Source organism: Prionailurus viverrinus, chromosome B2, assembly GCF_022837055.1.
Source record: "Prionailurus viverrinus isolate Anna chromosome B2, UM_Priviv_1.0, whole genome shotgun sequence".
Taxonomy (NCBI): domain Eukaryota; kingdom Metazoa; phylum Chordata; class Mammalia; order Carnivora; family Felidae; genus Prionailurus; species Prionailurus viverrinus.
The window spans coordinates 30567961-30579046 of NC_062565.1; positions in this window are offsets into that span (position 1 = coordinate 30567961).

An 11086-nucleotide genomic window follows, 5' to 3' on the forward strand; every position below is an offset into this window, starting at 1 on the left:
ATTTTTAAAATAGTCTTAAAGTTTTTAATGTTTGTTTGTTTGTTTGTTTATTTATTTATTTATTTTTAAATTTTTTTTTCAACATTTATTTATTTTTTGGGACAGAGAGAGACAAAGCATGAACGGGGGAGGGGCAGAGAGAGAGGGAGACACAGAATCGGAAACAGGCTCCAGGCTCCGGGCCATCAGCCCAGAGCCCGACGCGGGGCTCGAACTCACGGACCGCGAGATCGTGACCTGGCTGAAGTCGGACGCTTAACCGACTGCGCCACCCAGGCGCCCCTTTATTTATTTATTTTTGAGAGCGAGCACAAGCAGGGGAGGAGCAGAGAGGGGGGAGACAGAGAATCCAAAGCAGGCTCCATGCTGTCAGTGCAAAGCCTGACATGGGGCTTAAACCCAAGAACTGTGAGATCATGAATTGAGCTGAAGTTGGACTCTCAACTGACTGAGCCACCAAGGCGGCCAAACATTTTTTTAAGGTTTACTTATTTATTTTGAGAGAGAGAGCAAGTGGGGGAGGGTCAGAGAGAGAGGGAGAGAGAGAGAATCCCAAGCAGACTGCAACTGTCAGCTCAGAGCCCGATGTGGGGCTTGATGTGGGGCTTGAACTCACAAACCACTGTGAGGTCATGACCTGAGCCGAAATCAAGGGTCAGACGCTTAACCAGTTGAGCCACCCAGGTGCCCCTGTATTTTTTTAAATCCGGTCTGCCAGTCTCTGTATTTTGATTGGTGAGTTTAATCCATTTACATTTAAAGTAATTACTGATAAGGAGGGACTTCTGTCATTTTGCTATTTTTCTTTTTTTTTTCAAGTTTTTTAAAAAAGTTTATTTATTTATTTTGAGAGAGAGAGCACAAGCAGGGAGGGGAAGAGAGCGAGGGAGAGAGAATCCCAAGCAGGCTCCACACTGTCAACATGGATCTGGATATGGTGCTTGAACTCACGAACCATGAGATCATGACCTCAGCCGAAACCGAGAATTGACCTCTTCACTGACTGACCCACCCAGGTATCCCTTGCTTTTTCTTATCTGTATGCCTTATAACTTTATTTGTCCTTCATTTCTTGCATTACTGTCTTCTTTTGTGTTTAGTTGATGTTTTCATAGTGAAACATTTTAAATTACTTTATTTCCTCTTATGTATATTTTAGAGTTATTTTCTTTGTGGTTACCATGGGATTACTTAAAAAAATTTTTTTTACATTTACTTATTTTTGAGAGACAGAGCACAAGTGGAGAGGGGCTGAGAGAGAATGAGACACAGAATCTGAAGCAGGCTCCAGGCTCTGAGCTGTCAGCACAGAGCCTGACGCAGGGCTCAAACTCATAAACCGCAAGATCATAAACTGAGCTGAAGTCGGATGCCCAACTGACTGAGCCTCCCAGGCACCCCAGCATGGGGATACTTTTAATATCCTAAGGTTATAACACTAATTTGAATTTATACCAGCTTAATTTCAATAACATACAGACTGCTCCCTTATGACTCTGTTCCAACTCCTTTTGGTTGGTGATGTCAAAATACTATATGGATGTATTTATTACCACTGAACTGTAACTTAAAGATGATTAAGATGGTAAATTTTGTTATGTACATTTTACCACAGTAATAAAAATTTTTAAAAATAGATATTGCTAATTTTTTAAAAAGTGGGATAATTGGAGGCATCACAATCCCAGACTTCAAGCTATACTACAAAGCTGTAATCATCAAGACAGTATGGTACTGGCACAAGAACAGACACTCAGATCAATGTAACAGAATAGAGAATCCAGAAATGGACCCACAAACATATGGCCAACTCATCTTTGACAAAGCAGGAAAGAATATCCAATGGAATAAAGACAGTCTCTTCAGCAAGTGGTGCTGGGAAAACTGGACAGCGACATGCAGAAGAATGAACCCAGACCACTTTCTTACACCATACACAAAAATAAACTCAAAAAGGATGAAAAACCTCAATGTAAGACAGGAAGCCATCAAAATCCTTGAGGAGAAAGCAGGCAAAAACCTCTTTGATCTTGCCTACAGCAACTTGTTACTCAACACATCTCCGGAGGCAAGGGAAACAAAAGCAAAAATGAACTGCTGGGACCCCATCAAAATAAATATTCATCAAAATATTCATATTTCATCAAAATAAATATTCATCAAAATAAAAAGCTTCTGCACAGCAAAGGAAACAATCAGCAAAACTAAAAGACAGCCGACAGAATGGGAGAAGATATTTGCAAATGACATATCAGATAAAGGGTTAGTATCCAAAATCGGTAAAGAACTTATCAAACTCAACACCCAAAAAACAAATAATCCAGTGAAGAAATAGGTGAAAGACATGAATAGACACTTCTCCAAGGAAGACATCCAGATGGCCAACCGACACATGAAAACATGCTCAACATCACTCATCATCAGGGAAATACAAATCAAAACCACAATGAGATACCACCTGACACCTGTCAGAATGGCTAACATTAATAACTCAAGCAACAACAGATGTTGGGAAGGATGCGGAGAAAGAGGATATCTTTTGCATTGTTGGTGGCAATGCAAGCTGTTGCATCCACTCTGGAAAACAGTATGGAGGTTCCTCAAAAAACTAAAAATAGAACTACCCTACGACCCAGCAATTGCACTACTAGGCATTTATCCACGGGATACAGTTGTGCTGTTTCGAAGGGACACATGCACCCCCATGTTTATAGCAGCACTATCAACAATAGCCAAAGTATGGAAAGAGCCCACATGTCCATCAATGGATGAATGGATAAAGAAGATGTGGTATATACATCCAATGGAGTATTACTCGGCAATCAAAAAGAATGAAATCTTGCCATTTGCAACTACGCGGGTGGAACTGGAGGGTATCATGCGAAGTGAAATTAGTCAGTCAGAGAAAGACAAAAATCATATAACTTCACTCACATGAGGACTTTAAGACACAGAAAAGATGAACATAAGGGAAGGGAAACAAAAATAATATAAAAACAGGGAGGGGGACAAAACAGAAGAGACTCATAAATATGGAGAAGAAACTGAGGGTTGCTGGAGGGGTTGTGGGATGGGTGATGGGCTAAATATGTAAGGGGCATTAAGGAATCTACTCCTGAAATCATTGTTTCACTATATGCTAACTAATTCACTATATGCTAACTAACTGATGTAAATTTAAAAATAAATAAATAAAAAGTGGGATAATTGTATTATTGTTGCATTCTCAAAAAAAGGAGTACTTATCTTGTAGAGATGCATACCTATGTATAGTAACAGGTAAAATGTAATATAATGTCTTGGGTTTGTTTAAAAGTAATCCCAGAAGGAGTGGGTGGGTCTACAGATTGTCCATATATTGCTGATTGTTGAAGCTGGGTGATAGGTACATGGAGGTTCATCATATTATTCTCTTTTCTTTTTCTTTCTCTTTTATTTTGTAAAACTTCAGTCTGCAGAGAGGATGCATAAGGGTCTCCTGTTAGTAATACAGCAAGGTGGCTCTTTTGGTGTATTGGAACATTTAGGTAGATATTCAAATCACTTTTTCCTGTAAAATGACTTTTTTTTTTTTATACTGGGAACAAGACTGAGGATGCAAAGAGGTGCTGAGACTCCCCAGAGACCCTCTTCAAGAATCTTCCTGCCTGGTTCCAGAACTTTCTTCCATGGCTCCCTATGTTTCCCTTCATCTGTTTGAATATGTACCACATGTACCCAATAAGAAGTGCAAAGAGAAATGAAGGGGATTCCCTGATAAGTAAATCTCTCTCCTTTCCCCACACCCTATTTTCCAGCCCCCAGTTCTCCCCAAAGACAAATCTTCCATCCAGTTTTTTGTGTACCTTTCCAGAGAAATTGTATACATGTAAGGAGCATATGTTGGAAAGCGAATAGGACTGGGAGGAGGTTCTGCTGAGGTATAATCTTGAGGCTGGGGTGTAACCATGAGCCTTGACGTTACTCATGGAGCTCGTTGTTTCATTAGACCCCCTTGTGTCCTTTCTCTGGGGAAGCTGAGGTGAGCACACAAAGAGCTAAAAGGCATACGCCCTGTGTGGGCCCTATAAGAATCTGTAGGACTGAGAGAGCTTCCTGAAGGATGAAGGATTGGAGGAGAATAGAGAAGGTGTCCCAGGAGATGGGATAGAAAGAGGCAAGCGTTCAGGAGATAGAGGACTTGGGGAGGTACAGTGCGAGGGGGTGGGTGGGGCACGGCCCTGGAGGGGGATTGAGGAATCTCAGAAGAGCCACTTCAGAGAAAGTATTAGGAAGAGGCGCTGAAGCATTGGCTATGAGTGTGGACTCAGGAGCCATGCTGTCTGGATTTGAACCCTGGCTCTGCCACTTAGCACCTGTGTGAATCTGGGGCCAGTCATTTAACCATTTCTGTGCCTCAGCTTCCTCATCTGTAAAGTGGGGATGACAACAGAATCTGGGTCATAGGCTTTTTTGTGAGGGTTTAGTGAGCTTCTACATATAAAGGGTTTAGAATAGTGTCTGGCATATAATGGGTCCTGTTAATATGAAGTCTTCTCCAGAAGCAGCCCCCAAAACAAGGATTCAAGGGCAAGTAGTGCATTTGAGAGGTGGTGCCAGGAAACATGGGTAGGGGAGTGGGGCAGTGGGATAGGGAAGGAAAGGAGTCAATAAAAGACAAGCAAATTTACCATTGCAGATGAGTGGAGATTAGCCCCACTGAGGAACCCTGGAGTTGTGTAGAACAGCATAATTGTCCCATGGGGGCAGCGAGCCAGCTGGGATATTTATATGCCCATTTCTTGTAGTCACAGGTTGGGGGTGGCTTTCAGGGGGCCTTAGTTCTCTGGCATTCCCAGCTTTCTATACACAGGTGAAGCAGGACACCAGAGAAACCTTCAGGCAAAGAGCTGCTATTGGAAGTCAGTGTCCCTCCCCAATGGTGGGGCCCAAAGGATGTGAGTGAGGTAAGGACAGATCCCCTACAAATATAAAGAGGCATGTTGAGTAATATTGACTCCACAGCTAAAATCACCTGGTAGCTATGAATCAGGCCAAATCAGCCTAGTTTCCAAAACTAGGGGGTGATCTGGAAATGAGAATTGGCACTACAGTCACCATGGAAGGTTGAGGGTGGCAGATCCTAAGATGTCAGTTAGATCCATGTTTAAGTGCCCAGACTGGACAAGGAATAGACTGTGGCCAAGAGAAGACACAACAGGGGCCCTGCCTGGTTTGCCAGCCTGTTTGCTCTTTATAGGAAATTTTCAAGGAGCTGAGCTCTCCATGGGAGTAGTAAGGCATCTTGAAAGGACATCACATCATCATTTCTTATTTATTTATTTATTTATTTATTTATTTACTTACTTATTTATTTATTTAGAGCATGCATGTGTGGGTGAGGGGGGAGAGAGAGAGAGAGAGGGAGAGAGGGAGAGATTGAATCTTAAGCAGGCTCTGCGCTCAGGGCAGAGCCCACCTGGGGGCTTGATGTCACAACCTGAGACTAAATGAAAAGTCTGACACTTAATTGACTGAGCCATCCAGGTGCCCCTGTCATTTTTTTTTTATTTAACCTGTGATAGGAGATAAGTCACAGAGTATGGTGTGTTGCTTCCTCCCTTTAGAATTGGTTCCCTGGAAGTAAGTATTAGAAGCCTTGAATTGATGAGAAGAAATTTGGACAAGAGGGAAGACGCTGGCAGGAGTGGAGGGGCTGTCATTTTAAGCATTAGTTACCTCCTTCCTTCTATCTGGGGTGAAAACAGGTGCATTTGCCAGGCTTTTTAATGATGCAAAAAATAGACTAGCCAGGATCACCTTCACCAAATGGGGATCTACTGAAAATCTACTTGGGAGTCTAAAGAAGGGAATAAAGATCTGATGTCTTCAGGTCCAGAGCCTCTCAGGTAATGGTCCTCCCACACTAGACTGGGCCTCATGGAGAACTGGAACAGGGACCCAACTCCAGTGACCCACTTTTTTGTTCGCCTTGATTTGCCACTAGGCTATGTGGTGTTTCCACGAACAGTTTCCCATCATAGTTGACCTCCTCTGTTTTGCATGTTGTTGTCTCCTGAAATCCATTCTCTTCCAATATAGTAGTTAGAGTTCCAACTGTGCACATGGTAAGAAAACTAGAGGCCACATTTCCCAGCCTGTCATATAACCAAGTTTTTGCCCACAGAATATAAGTGGAAGAGTTGGGTGAATTTCTATGACCTTACTTGTCCTCTATTTTTTTTTTTTAGGAGTATTTTTTTACTTTATTTATTTATTTTGAGAGAGAGAGAGAGTTCAAATGGGGGAGGGACAGAGAGACAGATGGAGAGAGAGAGAGAATCCTAAACAGACTCCTCACTGTCAGCATGGAGTCCAATGTGGGGCTCGAACTCTCGAACCACGAGATAATGACCTGAGCCAAAGTCGGACGCTTAACTGACTGAGCCACCTCGGTGTCCCCCCCGCCCCCCATTTTTTATTTCATTCCACTTACTTGGGACTGGAAGACTTTGACCATGCAGACAAGGACAATTCTCAATGGTATGGCAGAGCCACCCGATGGAAGGAGCCTGAGATCCTGAGTGATACTGATGAGCAACAGTGCCCTGCCAGCCAAGGCCACCCTTGCCATATCACCCCTGTCTGCTTACACTGAGGCTCTTATTTGGGAGAGATGTAAGCTTCTACCTTATTTAAATCACTGCATTTTGGGCTGTCTTTATGTACAGCAGTTTAGATTAGACCTTGATAAGCACATGTCTGTGGGTGGTGCCTTTGGCTCTCACATTGATTTCTGGCTAAGTGTATTAGTTATAAACATGTTTGGCTGCTAAAACAAAGGCTAGAACAACAGTGGCTTACATGGGCTGAGCATAAGTGGTCCAGGGGAGTCATGGTAGGCCTGCAGGATTGGGGAGCAGAACTTCTTTAATTCTGTTTCTTTCTCATCATCAACATGTGACTTCCATCTTGTGGTCTAAGGTGGCTGTTTTGGCTTCTACCCATCTGTCTGCATTCCAGCCAGGAGGAAGGGGAGAAGAAAAAATGGAGGAGCACATCCTGTAAAAAAAAATGTTTATTTATTTTTGAGAGAAAGACCAAGGAGGGGGGAAGTGCAGAGAGAGAGGGCGACAGAGGATCCAAAGCCAGCTCTGTGCTGACAGCAGAGAGCCTGATGTGGGGCTCACACTCACAAACCATGAGATCATGACCCGAACTGAAGTTGGATGCTCAACTGACTGAGCCATCCAGTGTGCCCACACACCCCTTTCTTTAAGAGCATACTCCAGGGGTCCAGTGGAAAACTTGCAAGTTTTAATACTTAAGGAAGAAGGGATAATGGGTTCTGACACACTGCTAAGTTTATTTAACTTAACAAATGCTGAGAAAAAGTCACAAAAGAAAGACACCCTATTACTTAAAGGCAGCTACTACATATGAGCTGGGTGGATGTGTTAGTCTGCTCGGGTTCCATAACAAAATACTCTAGACTGAGTGGCTTAAACAGAAATATATTTTCTCACAGTTCTGGAGACTGGAAGCCTGAGACCAGGGTGTCAGCATAGTTGGTTTCTGGTGAGGACTCTCTTCCTGGCTTACAGACAGTCATCTTCATGTGGCCTTTCCTCTGTGACACATGGGGATGGGAAGGAAGTGTCTAAGATAGAGAGAGAGAGAGAGAGGGAGAGAGAGAGAGAAGGAGGGGGAGGAGGAAGAGGGAAAGAGTGAGGGAGGGAGGGAGAGGGAGAGAGAGAAAGAGCACTCTGGTGTCTCTTCTTATAAAGACACTTGTCCCAGGGCACCTGGGTGGCTCAGTCGGTTAAGTGTCTGACTTCAGCTAAGGTCATGATCTCGTGGTTTGTGAGTTTGAGCCTCACATCGGGCTCTGTGCTGACAGCTCGGAGCCTGGAGCCTGCTTTGGATTCTGCGTTTCCCTCTGTCTTTGCCCTGCTCGTGCTCTGTCTCCCTCTCTCTCAAAAAATGAATAAACATTTAAAAAATTTTAAATAAAGACACTTATCCTATTGGATCAATGCTCCATATGGTCTCATAACCTTAATTCTCTTTATAGACCCTATAATCTTTAAATATAGTCATATTGGGGCTAGGGCTTCAGGATATGAATTTTGGGTGACGTGATTCAGTTCATAGCAGTGGCCTAAGGAAGGTACCCCAAATTCAGGGACTAAGTATTCAGTCAAGGTGAGGGTTCATTATGTTCTGATAACTAACAGCTCCCAAATTTCACTTGCCATAGTGGTTTGCAAAATGTGGCCATAAATCTCTCCTATTCTAGTGTGTATGCCTCTTTGCAATATGACTTTGCTATTCTTCTCATCATGAGGTAAAGTTTCCCCCACCCTTACTGGCCCTGTGATTTGCTGTCACCAGTAGAACATGGTGGAAGTGACATGTGACTTCTGAAGATAGGCCTCAAGAGACTGTACAGCTTTCGCTTTGGATCTCTTGGAATGCTTTCCTGAGACTGCTTATGCTCTGCAAGGCTAAGGATGAAAGACCATGGGAGAGAGAGAACTCTGGGTGTCCGACTGTTCTTGCTGAACTCAGCCATCACTGCATGATGTGAGTCCAGGCAAGAGCAGCAGCAGAATCACTGGGCCAACCCACAGAATCATGAGAAAGAAGAAATCATGTTTTTAAGTGCCTAAACTTTGGGTGATATCTGTTTTTTCCAACAGCAGTGGTAATGTAATAGATTAAAACAAAGATTTGTTTTTTGCTCATATTATGTACATATCCTATGAGGGTCAGCAGAGGAGTGCTTTTGGTGTCAACTCAGGAACGTGAGCTGGTGGAGCAGCCACCATCTCGAATGTTGCCATACAGGGGGAAAAGAGCACAGTGAGGACTGACTGCACTGGCTCATAAAGCTACCATCTAGAAATGATACATGTCACTTACATTCATATTTCATTGGCCAATGCAAGTGGATAGGGAATTTCAATCCTGCTATGTGACTGAAGGGAGACAAAGCCAGAATCTTTGTGAACATCTCCCTTAAGAGAGTTTATTTCTCTGTTAACAATATGAGTAGTAGGGCAGGGCTGGTATGACATCAACACAGCGTCAGGGACCCAGGCTTCTCTGTCTGCTTGCTCTGCCATTCTCTGGATGTTGTGCTTGAATCACCATCAGATAGATATTTTATTTTATTTTTGTTTTCTTTTAAAGTTCATTTATTTATTTTGAGAGTGGGGGAGGGGATCCCAAGCAGGCTTTGCATTGTCAGCACAGAGACTGATGCGGGGCTCAATCTCATGAACTACAGGATGATGACTTGAGCCGAGATCAAGAGTCAGGCACTCAACAGACTGAACCACCCAGAGCTCCTACCATCAGGTGTATATTTTAGCCTACGGAAAGGGGAGGATACTCCCCTTTTATTTTAGGGGCATAACTTGGAAGTTACATGTATCAGTTCTGCTCAATTCCTATTGGCCAGAACCAGGTCACCAGTTACCTAGCTGCCGGGGTAGCTGGGAAATGTAGTCTTTGGCTAAGTGACTATGTGTCCTGCTAAACATCTTACTGTAGAAGGAGGGAAAGAGAACAGATACTGGGTGCCAGGGAAGCACCAGCAGCTGTGCCACAGCAGCAGCTTTGGGACCCCCAACACCGAGGGTATCATGGTCTTCCTGCATTCAGTCAGTTTTGTCCAAGTGTGAGCCCTATTTTGCATATATGTGTTTAGAAGAAGTTATTTGTGTGTATGTATGTATATATGGATATATATATAATTTTAAATTCTAGATAACATATAGTGTAATAATGATTTCAGGAAATAGAATAAATAAAATTTAGTGATTCGTCACTCGCATGTAACACCCAGTACTCATCCCAACAAGTGTCCTTCCTTAATGCCCATTACCCTATTAGCCCATCCACCCACCCAACACCCCTCCAGCAACCCTCAGTTTGTCCTCTGTGAGAGTCTCTTATAGTTTGCCTCCCTCTCTGTTTTTATATTATTTTTGCTTCCCTTCCCCTATGTTCGTCTGTTTTGTTTCTTAAATTCCACATATGAGTGAAATCATATAGTATTTGTCTTTCTCTGACTGACTTATTTCGCTTTGCATAATACCCTCCAGTTCCATCCACATAGTTGCAAATGGCAAGATTGCATTCTTTTTGATTGCCAAGTAATACTCCATTGTGTATATATACCACATCTTCTTACCATTCGTCCATCGATGGACATTTGGGCTCTTTCCATACTTTGGCTATTGTCGATAGCACTGCTATAGACATTGGGGGTGCATGTGCCCCTTCGAATCAGCATTTTTGGATCCTTTTGGTAAATATTTAGTAGAGCAATTGCTGGGTTATAGGGTAGTTCTATTTTTATTTAAGAAGTTATTTGTTTATTATTATTATTATTTTTTAATTTTTTTTTCAACATTTATTTATTTTCGGGACAGAGAGAGACAGAGCATGAACGGGGGAAGGGCAGAGAGAGAGGGAGACACAGAATCGGAAACAGGCTCCAGGCTCTGAGCCATCAGCCCAGAGCCCGATGCGGGGCTCGAACTCACAGACCGCAAGATCGTGACCTGGCTGAAGTCGGACGCTTAACCGACTGCGCCACCCAGGCGCCCCTTAAGAAGTTATTTGTAAATCAAAAGAATTTTCACAAACTTAAATGATTACTTCAGAGATGTTTCACATCTATCTGTTTATTTATTTATTTTAAGAGAGAGTGAGCATGTGGTTGCATACGTGTGAGTGAGGGAGGGGCGGGAGGTGGGAGAAAGAAAGAGAGAGAATACCAAACAGGCTTCATGCTCAGTGCAGAGCCCTACTTGGGCTTGATTCCATGACTCAGATCATGACCTGAGCTGAAATCAAGAGTCAGACACTCAACAACTGAGCCACTCAGATGCTCCATTTCATCCTAACTTTTTTATTTAAAATTTTTACTTATTTATTTATTATTATTATTTTTTTAATGTTTATTTTTTTTGAGAGAGAGAGCCCATGTGAATGAGTAGGGGAGGGGCAGAGAGAGAGGGAGAGAGAGGATTTGAAGCAGTCTCTGTGTTAACAGCAGAGAGCCCAATACAGGGCTTGAACTCATGAACTGTGA